This window comes from Numenius arquata, chromosome 3, assembly GCF_964106895.1.
Source record: "Numenius arquata chromosome 3, bNumArq3.hap1.1, whole genome shotgun sequence".
Taxonomy (NCBI): domain Eukaryota; kingdom Metazoa; phylum Chordata; class Aves; order Charadriiformes; family Scolopacidae; genus Numenius; species Numenius arquata.
The window spans coordinates 29772550-29785027 of record NC_133578.1 but is presented as its reverse complement, the minus strand read 5'-3'; the positions used below and the strand labels follow the sequence as shown (position 1 = coordinate 29785027).

At 44.1% G+C, this 12478-nt stretch overlaps 1 protein-coding gene across 1 annotated transcript in view; it reads left to right on the top strand.

Moving 5' to 3' along the window:
- The window catches only part of KLF7 (KLF transcription factor 7), a 61005-nt gene that overhangs the window by 33408 nt on the left and 15119 nt on the right, over nucleotides 1-12478 (top strand). The window lies entirely within an intron of this gene.

The window sequence follows — 12478 nt, the reverse complement described above, 5'->3', positions numbered from 1 at the left end:
GTGTGTAGATGCAGATGTTTAGGTACATAGCTGCACATGCCCTTAAGATACTCACGATCTTGGACCTCTCTGATGATAAAATACAGTGAGAACAAATGAAAGAACAACATGGAGTTTGAATGGAGTAGTATAGGTAGAGAGGGAATAGGATGCATGGGAAGATGTCAGGCTGTTATTGTGGTTAATATTTACTAATGTTGCATATAAGCTCCACTGCATAAGCTTCTTGAAGCATACCAGATTGGCTTAGGTTTGGCTGTTCAGGATCCCCACTCTTCTGTCAGTTGTTCATAGTCCCCAGTAGCATTTCGGCTGCTATTCATTGGCGGTAATAGCTGTGCAGTTCGCTCGCATTGCTGCTTTGTTCTAAGCTTCACATGTGATGAGAGATGATAAATTCCCATTAGCACTGCCTTATCATGTGATTATTCTTGTTTCCAGAGGGATTGCTGTAATCAGTTTTCTCAATTTTACTGTAAAATGTGTGGTCTCTTACGATAACTGCACATTTAATTCACGATCTTATCATGCAGGCAGATTCCTAGAAACGAGGTTGTTCTTGCAAGGTAGAAAATAACATGTTGGACCGGTGCAGTAAATCAAACAAATGTGTGAATTGTTAAGAGAGCTGCATCCATCAAATAGTAGGCAGCCCCGTAAAAGTTACATGGTCTGAAGTATAAATCATATTAGGACATAAAAGGCATTGGTTTTGATCTTTTTATATGGGCTTTCTAGTGCTTTTACTGGGGATAGCCACCTTGCCAGGAGTGACCTCACTTGTGATCCAGTGATTTGAAAGCCAGTGAAAGTAGTGCAGTCGTTTTAAAATCGCAGCAACGTGGTCAGGAGGCTCCTTGTAGCGCTGCTGCTGCTGTGTGGCTGGCCCCCACTGGGGCTGTGCAGGGGATGTCCCCGCCAAGGTGATAGGTGGCAGGGCAGCTGGTGGCAGGGCAGCAGGTGACAGGGCTCCCATGAAGGCACAAATGCAGAGCGTGAGGGCCGTTGATGCAGTGGTCTCGTCTGTTCAGGTGTGACCTCTGCATTCCTCCTTGAGCTGGAGGTGGTGGGTCTTGTACGGCTCTTCCTGAAGTTAGTCAGGGATGTGCCACGATCATCTGGAAAGCGTGAGTGAACTAGTGGAGTTTTTCTGGTTTTGTCACCCAGCAGGTGGGGATGTGAATAAGGAGTCCTGAAAGCGCACTTGCAAAAACCGCTACTCTTTCAACACCTTCACCCTTTAGAGTCAAAATCTTGCATGATTTTGCATGCCTTTGAACCCAGCCTTAGGTCTGATTGAATTTTGTATCTGAGGTCAAAACCTTTCCCCTTGTAACATCAGTGTGTGAAATCTTATGTTTTACAATTATTCCATGACAAGAAATATTTCTCACTGGCCTTGTGATACTTCTGTTGAATAGCCTTAGCCTGTGCATAGTGCCATTGATGTGTATGTGTCTGCCCATCCACAGCAGTGCTCAACATCATGAGAAAGGCAAGTCCACCTTTGCTGGCAGATTGGGAAGACCTGTATCAGATGGTGAGACTGCAGCTGCCAGAGTGCAGTGCCCACACCTCCCACTCCCAGCATCCCACCTAGTGGATTCAGCTACCCCTCTGATCTTGCCAGTTAAACCATTAGTGGTTTAGCCAGCAGCTAAACCATTTACTAGTTTATGGCAGTGTCCCTGTTTCCATCCACCAAGTCCTAAGCAGATAGCATAGGTTGTTAGGAAAGCAGGAAGGCAAAAGATAAGAGGGAATAAAACCTGGATGAGGAACTCTCCTGTCTTTGCAGCCATATAACCACCCTCTACCCGACCACATCCTAGCTGTGCATAACTGTGTAGAAAGCATGGTTTCATTTTGCAATGAGGAGTGGATGCACCCTTGTTGTTAAAATACATCTTTGATGCAGAACCTGGGAGCAGGTAGGCTGCTGGCTCCCATTTTTCTCCATAGAAAGCAGATTGTCTAAATACCTTTGCACATGTACGTCTTGTGAGCAGTCTGAGTGAATTGAGAAGGGTGTGATAGGCGTATCTTACTGGTTTACTTGAGTCTGTAGCACAAAGTCTTTCCTACCCCTTCATCCTGCTTAAGTGCTCTGTTCCCTTAAAAATCACTGACCATTGGATATCTTCAATCAGAGCTGGCATAATCAAGACATTAAATCTGTTCACACTGACCTCTGGAGGGGGGTTTCCCTGCAGGGAGCTCCTGCCTCTGGTAAAAGAGAGGGAAAGAGAGGAATAGCTATGGAAATTTGGGACTGAATTATAAATGGCAGGCTTGCCTCCTTTCCCATGCACGCCTTCAGGTCTAGGAACAAGGAGTCCTTTTCTCCATCGGTGCTCTGTTTTTTTCATGCCATGAGCTGAGTGTGCTGTGGGTTGCGAATGCACCCAGCAGTGCCAATGGCTAGTAGCCACTTGGCTTAGTCAGTGGCTGAGCCAGAGGGTCTGAAATGATTGCGAGATATTTTCCTTTGGCTGGTAGCTTGTTAGTATGTCATGCAAGAACAGTCTGCCAGTGCGGGCTCTGTGTAAAAGGGTGTGAGCACCCTGACAGACAAAGAGCTCTCAGTGTGGGGTTCACAGGCAGGGAGGCAGATGCAGACTGGTCACCCAACTTGCACGTGCAAAGTCCACTTGCTGGATCAAAGGGATTTACTGCAGTGCGTGAAAACAAGAAAACCATGGGCTGGGGAGCTGGGGGGTGGAAGGCGACGGAAGGAGGTTGCATTCCTTTCGTTCATATGTAAGGCTGACCAGACCAGACACTGGCTGGCGTTCCTCACTGCTGTGTGATGAGCCAGGCTGGGCTGGAGGCAATACAGACTGATAGCAGCTTGCTAGATTGCAGCTGATCTTCTCTTAAGGCTTTGCTTCACCGATGGAGCCCAGAGACAGTCAGCCCCCACATTGTACTTGGTGCTTTGCAAGCTTCTCATGTTACTCTCCTGCATCTCACTTGTAGGAGAATCAAGGCAGTGCTGTAAGGCCCATCAATGGTTGAACTGGTTATGAAACCACCTTCTGGATGACCTTTGGAGAGGGAAAAACAATCATCTGTGTGGGAGAGAATTTAATCTGGAAGTGAAAGGGAAAAACATTGTCTGGATGGAAAGGGAAATGAAAATATTTGACTGAATTCAAAGTAAGCTGGGGCATCTAAAGCAAAGGGTGTGTAAAGGAGCTAAGAACAGTGGTGGGGCTGACTGTCAGAGGGCAGCAAAGAAGCCACTCAGGGGAGAAATAGCGGCTGGAACTGTGAACAGGAGAAAAAGGTGAGCTGTAGGTTTGGAAAGACCATGCTGTCAATGAGGTAAAAATGTCTAAAGAAAGAGCCACCAGGACTGGCATGGTAATCCAGCCCTAGCACATTCTCTCACACTTACTCATGGAACAGGCATCAATGCAAACAATGACATTTTGTCTCTTTTGAGAGACAGACATTTTCATCCAGCCTTCACACATATATGGAGATGAATCGCCAGTGTAATGGAGAGTGGCGAGAGAAGGGATTAGAATGAGTCAAAACCCAGGTATAGTCATTAGTACTTCCTAAATTAGGAAACAGGATATTGCTGGTGAATGTCTGGATGCAAATAAGTCTAAGGGTGAGCTGGCCTGTGACCTATGGAAAGATTAATCATGGGATATCACTGCATCTCCCAGATCAAAGACCTCTGGAGGAGATTTCTATCTCCTGACAAAGCCATTCATATCAGCCTTCCTTGCAGTAATGTACAGGGGAAGGTATGAGATGGTGTGGGTGCTTTCTGGCTAGAGATAAAGCATCAGATATAAACGGACCAGGAAATCCTTAAGATTGCGATAGTGATAAAAAATTACCCTTAGGGGTTTCTGCTGGGGTTTGCATTTTATGAGTATCAGAAGGTTTGGGGTTTTTTTCTTTATCCATCTAAAACCAGGATCAGATACAACCTAAGCTCATGTCTGAGAAACAGCAGTTGGGCACCTCACGTCTATACTTAGTTTTCTAAAGCCTAAAACAAGTGAGAAATACTGGTGTAAATAGATGTTACAAGTCTACACGTGATCTTAAGATAGCACTTATTTAAGTGGAGTTTGTTTCACATTGTCAGGACATCTTATTTTAAATTATATAGTTCTTTGATCCAAAGTGCTGGGTGAGAGTAACTAAAACAAACAAATCCACCCTGCAGGAAAACAAATTACTACATTTGCAAGAAAAAGATGAGAGACTCAAGAGTATTAGAAAGAGCATTAATGAACAGGGAGGTTTTTAAAACAACAGAGAAAAGCTTTCCCAAAGTGTTGGAGATAGAAGAGGAAACATCCAGAATTTGGAAACAATCAGAAAAGACCAAACTAAGGAGAGTAGACTGGATGATAGATAAGGAAGATTAATACAAAATAAAGGAATAATAGACTATCTGTGTCAGTGATACCACATGAATGGGAAGCTGCATTGCTGTATTGTGTTTGTGCGGTAGCACCTGTGAACAGAAAGCCAATGAAGAGAAAGAAAAAGCAAATAGCACAGCACCAATTCTGCAGGATGCAAGATACTGAATAATGACTGAGGGGAAAGCATTTGGGAGAACAGTATAGGTAGCACAGGAGAAATGAAAGCCAAAGCCCAAGATTTTTTGTTGTACAGAGATGCAAGGCTTTGTAGTGAGTCCCCAGCTCTGTCTGCAGGGCTGCAACCCAGCAAGGGGACACAGAAGGACATGGAGGATGCTGAAGCGTCCGTGGCAGCAACAGAAGGAACGGGTGAATTTGCCTCTGGAAATGAGAGCAAGGGAATTGAGGGAGGAGGGGTGTGTGAGGAAGACCTTCATTCAGGCTGGATTTGTTTTGGGGTACAGCTGCATTGCCAATTTGGAAAGATGTGTTTCGTGTGGGGTTGGGGTTTTTTGAAGTTTTTTAGGTAAAAGCATAACAAGAGTTTATCAAAGCTGATTAAAATAAGCCAAACCCGATCATGAGCTCTTTAAAACTTTCTGGTTTTGAAGCCTGTTAGCTATTTGGCAAGTTTGGAGGGGAGCGTTGTGATTTCACTGTGGATGGCCGGAGCCTCACTTCATTATTACAGCGAGAGCTTATGCCTAGGAAACGAGTTTTGTGAACCTCCCAGGCGGCAGGAGGACAGGCCCTGCCAAAAGCAGCCCTTGCCATTTAAAACATCGGTGGTGTTCATCCGTTGCTTAGTTGCCAGTACCTGAATCCTCAGTCCGGTGTTTCTACTCCATCATTTGCCAAATCAATAGCACAGGACAGCCTTTCTGTTTGAGTTTGAAAATATAAATAGGTATTGTTTGTTTGTTTGTTTTGCCATGTGAGATGATTTTTGGCACAAGGGAGGTCTAGAAAGTGATGTTTGCTGTGTGTTCAGCAGCTGCAGGAGGGAGAGTGCAGGCACCTCCAAGTGTTATGGCAGGCTGCCTTGGTAAGGCACAGAGGAGCCATCTCTAGATTGTCATCTAGTGTTTTCTTTACACCCATCCACCTCCTGAGCCCCCATGAGGCACTCAGCAAGGGGGCGAATGATGGAGGTCACAGAGAAAGACTCAAACCCCCTCAACTTCTCTTCTACCGATTTCCCTTTGTGTTGCTGCTGTCCCACACTGGATACAAATGGCAGGTTAATTACAAGAAGCTATGATTTCCTTGTCCATTTGTCCAAAACACCGGCACTTCTGAAGTACTGGAGGTCACACCAGGCCTGAATCAGAGATGTGTGCTCAGAGATGCTGGTTTAGGCTAGGTGGGCTCGCTGGACGAGAAGGGCATGAAAGGCTTAGAGAGCTGAAGCGCCCTGGGCAGGAAAAGCCAAGTGTGTTACCTCTCGTCTCAAAAGCAGGTGCCAAGTTTAGGCTTTCCCTAAGCACAGTGTGGGCATCTGAGTCTGGGTCGCATCTGGCCAAGCAGCCAGGAGCCTGGATGGACCTCTCCTAATCCAGAGCCTGCCTTTCACACCCCATGCGGATACAATCCCGCACCCCTACATACCAGCAGCAGCAACTTGCAAGCAGGAGCAGATGAACTGCAAGGCTTCGTGGAAGCTGACCTAAAAGCAGCAGACCTAAATACAGCATCCATGCTTCTGCCAAGGGTGGTGGTGTCCCAAACAAAACCATGGGCACCATGGCGTAGGTGGTGCCCAGGTATAGCAGAGACCAGCTGCGGGTAGGGAGACCAGCTAGGCCTGCGTTAGCACTAGGAATAATGGCTGAAAAAATGTACTTAAAGATAGCTAAAGGGCAAGTTTATGATGCAGAGAATGCAGAGTGGATTTAAAGAATAAAACTGCCTCTTTCTGTTTTGCTAGAATTTAGGAGAACATGTATTTGTGTCTTCAGAAAACTTCTGCCTAAGACCACTCTCAAAAACCAGTTGTTTACCACATATCAAGCAGTGAATGGTAATGTGCTGCAGTAGATTGAAATGAATGAGAGACAAGGACATCAAATAAGAACAGTTTAAAGACTAGTTCAGCCATTTTGGAAAGGGGAGGACAAAATACCATGTGGGACCTGCTTTATCCACAGGTCTCTGAGAGTGTCCAAAACCTTTGTGTCACTGCAGAATGCAAATCTTTCCATAGGTCAGCTTTATACATGATAAAAAGGCTTACTAAGAATGAAAAGCCTTTAAAACATTGCAGGCCAGTTCACAATCCCAGCAGTCCGCATTTGTAGATCGGGACCCAAATGTTGTGTTGGGCGGATTTGCTCCTGAAGGTGTCTGGCCTTCAAAACCTGGGACTGAAAGCTGGGCCTGCAAAAACCGAATGCTGAAAAAACATTTGTGGGCAGGCTAGCTAAGCTAAGGAGGAGGAGCATGTGTTTCAAGATAAAAGCTGATCCCCAGCTGAGTTCTGAAAGAAAGGTGTCCTCAGTGTATGGCAGTGCACATTTAGAGGCTTAGAGGGGATTTATTCCTTCTTCTTGTATGTCTGGATTCTTACCACCGACAGAGAGAACTTAATAGATTAGTTGGACAATTTTGCAATGTCATTCGAGCTTTTTATGATGACCATAAGTCACCATTAGTGCACTAGAAGCTTGTATTAGTTCTTGGAAATGAATGTTATAAAATACAGGGATGCACATCTTTTGTTCAATATGTAATTGCATGGAACTGTATTATGGTTAATTTTGCATAAACTTCCATTTGGACGTCTTCTTGTTGGTCACCTGTAACTTTGCAAAGCTTTTCCTTCTTCAGAGTGAAATTTTCCACATTTGGTCTTTTTCCAGCATGGTTACTGTTTGTTATTTTAGAAGTTGAAGAAAAAAATATTTGGTTTTGAGGAGAATGTGGCATGTGTGTTGGGGAGGGGCAGGGAGAAAAGAGCTGTCTTCAGTGTAAGAAGTTTAGCTAAAAACTTGGCCTATGTAATGGAAAATAGTCTTCAAGTAGAAGACTTCGATCTGTGAAAAACTGGGTGAAAATTAACTTGAATGTACTAAGCTATGATCTGTCGTAAACTGACTTTAATATGAGTGTGGTACATGTGATACAATTTTTTCATTAATTCTTTGCAAAATCCATAGAATCCCAAAGATGATTCTTTTCCTGGGCTTTGTTTGGCTTTGAATGTGTGTTAGGAAACATGTTTCATACAGAAAACCTCTTTGTTTTTTAAAATTTTCTCCCTGAAGATGGAGCGTCACCCAGCAATGGAATTTCATAGTACATTTGTGTCCTTCTTTAGTTACACTGATCTGGCAGCATGAATGACCTGGGTGATTTCCAACCGGGTGCTTGTTACCTCCCTTACAGCTAAGGACGGGTAGTCATCTGTGCCTTTTCCAAAATCCAAATGAGTAAACTTCCAGCCGGTAAAATTAATTGTCTTTATTTGCTGCCTTGTGCTCTTGAGACCAGGCAGCTTGGTTCACCAAGGTTTGCCCACCAGCGTTGCCAAGACCTTTTTACCAAGCCCTGCTCAGCATAAGGCAGCAAGGAGCTCCTGCACCGCTGGGCACAGCCTGCAACCTCCACCCCCAGGAGAGGGAGAAAGCACCAGGGAGGATGGGGTCTTACTCGGAAACATCGCCTGCCTGCCGTGTAGGTAGCCCTGCCCTGACACGAGGGCAACCTTCACTGTGAGAACTTGGCAGTGTGTTTTTTAAACCCGAGCACAGTTTCCCTTCCACCTCCACCCCCAAATCAAATCCAATATCTGAATGAATGCAAGCATCCTGGGTCTTCTTCCATTTTTTTTTTGTTGTTGACAAAACTGGGAAACAGAAAGGAATGTATTCTCTTTTTGTCTTGTGTTTTATTCCTGTGTTGTCTCTGCCAGTATGCATCTTTTTTTTTTTTTTTGTCACCTTTCTCCAATTTTTCAGTGACAAAAGGGAGAAAATTAAGTGACACGTAGGTGGTGAAAAACATCAGCACTGTAATAGTTTAAATAAGCAAAAACCCCATGATCATTAGCAAAAATATTGTGCAAAACCATTTAAAATGTTAGCATTTGGAAGAGGCAGTGTCCATTCCTCTTAAATTTTTTTTCACCGGTTCTAGTCTCTGATACATGTTTCTTATGTTTTGTCTGGAATATTTGCCTTTATATTTTGCCTGGAATTTCTCAAAAACTCTTAGCCTGAAACACAGGTGTCCAAAGAGCACATCTTTGGTGCACTGCGCCGGATTATGTAAATATGTGCCATGTCCCATAAAGGGCTGTCTTCATTGTTCACCCTCCAGGATAACTTACAAAAAAAACAAAGGGGAAAAATATATTTCAGGGTCCTGGAAAAATCTGACCCAGTGAACTGCTGAATTTTTCTCCTTCTTCATCTGTTACTTCTGCCGCTGCTACCTTGCCTTGCATCTTTGAGCTCACAGAGCGGCACTGAATCTGAAACTAAAAGCCCTTATTAGAGGAGATTTTTTTTAAAGTTCTTACCTCTCCTCTGGGGACTGAAGTAATGGCAGCTTGAAGCAGCAGAGAATGTGTAATTAGGGCAAACAGCGATGCCTCGCATGATGGGGAGAAACAGGAGGAGAGGAGGGGAAATGCGCAACAGCCCGGCGTGCACAGGCTGTTACTAGGAGACCCCGGCACGAAATGCATGAGATGCAGGGTGCTAATGGGCCAGCCCGCCGCCTGGGTACCAGCCCGACCTGCTGCACAGCTGCTTCTGCCCTCCTGTTGCCAAGCAACTCCATCCTTATTTTTTTCTTCTTTTTTTTTCCCCCCCCTTTTTTTTTTTTTTTTTTTTTTTTTTTTTTTTTTCCTCCCCTCCTCACTCACTCATTCTGGAGGCTTAATTGGGTAGTTTTGCTGCTGGTGTTGCTCCCGGGCCCCTGCCTGGGCCTGCTGCTCAGCTGCTGTCCCCAGGGCCTGGGCCGGGGGAGGATGTGCCGGCAATTAATGGGGCAGAAGCATGGGTTGCACGCCCAGGCTGGCGCCAGCATCCGTCCCCCAGCCCTGCTCCCTGTCAGCCGGGAGCTTCCTTTGGAGAGGAGCTGTGGAGAAGAGTTTTGAAAGGGGGGCGGTGTTTCAAAGGCTTTATCACTCTCAATGGGAGTCTTGCATAGAGCCAGGGAGATAAAGTGTGCCACATTCCTCCCTACCTTCAGTGCTCGGTGTGTATGGCAACGGGCATTTGTTAAACGTAGAGTAGAAAATGGAAAATTTCCATTTCTTTGAATGTTGCTACATGCTTTGCTTTTCGCTGCTTTTCAGCTAGGCAAGTGGGCTTTGTGGATGCGAGTTAGGTGCTTGTGTGTGTGTAAGACATAATGCTGCAAAAATTCATTTCTTTTTGTGTACTGAATGGCTACATACCGCAGGCTGCTGCTGGCTCAGTAGACAAGCTTTGGCAAGGCCCTTAGGGACTAATCTGGAGCTTTGAAGTTTGTAGAAAGACTGATCGGACATTGGGTCTGGTTCTTAACCTCTTTTCTCCTATCTCTAATATAGACATAATCAGAGCCATCTCTCTGTAAGGGCACTGCTGACCTTTTTGTATGAAAGGAGCTGTACATCGTTCATGGAAATGTACTGCTTTTACACTTGATCATCCCTGCCCATCTAAAAATAGGTACAACCTTCTCACATTGTGTATTTCACAATCCTGTCACATTCCTCTTCTGCCCTATACTGTCTCCTGCCAGCTTTTCTCTTGTGCTTTGTCACCCTTTCAAAGGCTTTTCCATCCTTCCAGCAGGTGGCAAAACTGTGAATAAAATGCCTTTTTTATTTTCTCTTTTTTCTCTTTTGCGTAGAAAGCATTGGTGAGCCACTTAAGCACTGACCACTGCCCCCCCCTTACATTCCTTTGTAATAATAAAAATAATAATTAGGCTTTCCATTCTCCAACAAAAATCAATTAGGAGTATATTGAGGAATGAAAGGCTCAGAAAAGTATCTGAAATTGATTTTTGTAATTAGTTTTACTGGTTGATGGGTTGCACGCACATACGCTTAGATGTTAGCATTGATCTCCAGAGGATGTGTGTATTAAATAGCTTGCTCTTCCTTTTTGCTGAAGAAATGAACTTATTAATCTTAGAAAGAGGGTGATGTGGTTGTGTGCTGAACTGCAGCTGCTCACTAGCTTTTCAGTAACCTCACCAGTGGAGCAGCTGCCTGAACCATGTGATGGTAACTCGCTGAATCTAGTGTGAAAGTGGGGGTATTTAACAAGCAGCAGGTCTTGAGCTACTCCTCTTCTGTGTCTCCTATTTGACAAAGTGTGTGTATGTAATGGGGGAGCACAGGCATGGGTGTTAAGGAGACCTGTCTGGTTAGATTTCATTTTTTCAGGAGTCCTTAAAACCGAATGTCCTTCTGCAGCATGCTTCTATTAAATGTCACGTAGCTCTTTCCATAGGAGGAGAGGAGTGACCGGTAACATTTTCTGTTGTGCCATGTGTTGATGTTCAGCTAATTAGAAGAATTATGGCTCGGCTTCATTGGTATGCCATGTATGTAGCTTGTAAAGCTCTCAGGGACCCTTGGAGATGAAGAGTGCTACATAAATATAAAATATTGTTAATGTGATGTTCCACATTAGGCATCCCATTGTGCTGTGGCAGACTTTCGTAATAAAACGCAAAGCAAATACAAATGCCTGTCTGGCGTTTCTGTGCAAAGTGATCTGGGGGGGCTGCTTCTCACCAAAAACCGCACCGGCTTTTGGCATGTCTGAGTGACTTGTGTCTGCACCAGTGTCACCCCTGTGGGCACTGGCCTCTGAAGGATGCCTTGGGTCATCCCACAGTGGCACTGCTGCTTGCTGCAATGGCATGGTCCCAGTCACCAGCCCAGGAACAGCAGGTCCCAAAAGGATTTATCAGAAAGGGTGGTGAGCAAAGTTATTAAAGTACTCTCTTAAAAAGCCAGTGGGACTACTTGATTCGTCACACATTTCTTTGCATGGATCAGGCCCCCAGAGCTTTCTTATAGAAGAAATTGAGGTGAGAAGTCTTGCATTTAATTCCTTTTTCAGTTGTAATTTGCAGTTTGTCTGATTCTCCAGGAACACCAGTCTTGGAGCAAGCATAGCTAAAGCTGTCTTTCAATACATATTTTAAGACATTGAGTCTTTTAGAACTAGTTTCATTTTGAATAATTTTTAAATCACAGATTTTAAAAAGGAAGGAAATGTTTTGGTTTTCTTTCATAAACCTTTTTTTTGGATCCTGAAACTGTATGTAAATAATTCATGGTGGATTAGAACACATGGTGATTTTTCAGGGGGTGTTTCTCTTGTTTTCTTGAAGACACTTTTGCTTGCTAGTTTTGTGTAGTTACGTAACACAATATTAAGGAGCTCTTAAAACATAGTACAACAAATGTCTTTTTTGAATGGCCTTCAAAATGTGTATACAGACAGCATTTGGGTTTTTTTTGCCCTCAGTTCTTTAAGCATTTTTTGGCTAAAACGGTCACGCTGACAAAAAGAGTCCCATGACTGTACCACATTTTAGCATGGAGAGATACCAGCAAGGATTTTGGCTGTGATTCTCCTCTTTACTTTCTAGGGTTGGTCTGTCTTACTGAAGTTTATTGCAGGACTGGAAATTTAAACTACTTGATTGTTTTACTAAGTGTACTGTAATCAACATATGTTTGTGCTGTGGTGTTTAAGGTGGGGTGCAGCGGAGGAATAAGGAAATAGATACAGATGGATAATCATAATATCTTTGTTTACTTTTAATTCTGCAAAGATACAGGGTGAAACTCAAGCCTTAATGGGCATTTTTCCAATTACTTTGATGGAGCCAGGATTTCACCCCACATCATTGCCAACTTGTGTGATCTTATCATGCGCATCCCAAAATCTGGAGGGTTTTCTTCTTAAAGTCCCCGCTTTTGAAATCCAGGGAGTAGAGAGCAAACTCCTTTCTCTGTGTTTCGTAATAAATGTTTCTAGCCTGCAGGGCTGCAAAGAGAAGTTTAAAATCATAACCCTAGGTTATCTACAAAGCAGAAGGCAAATGATCTCTAAATATTATTG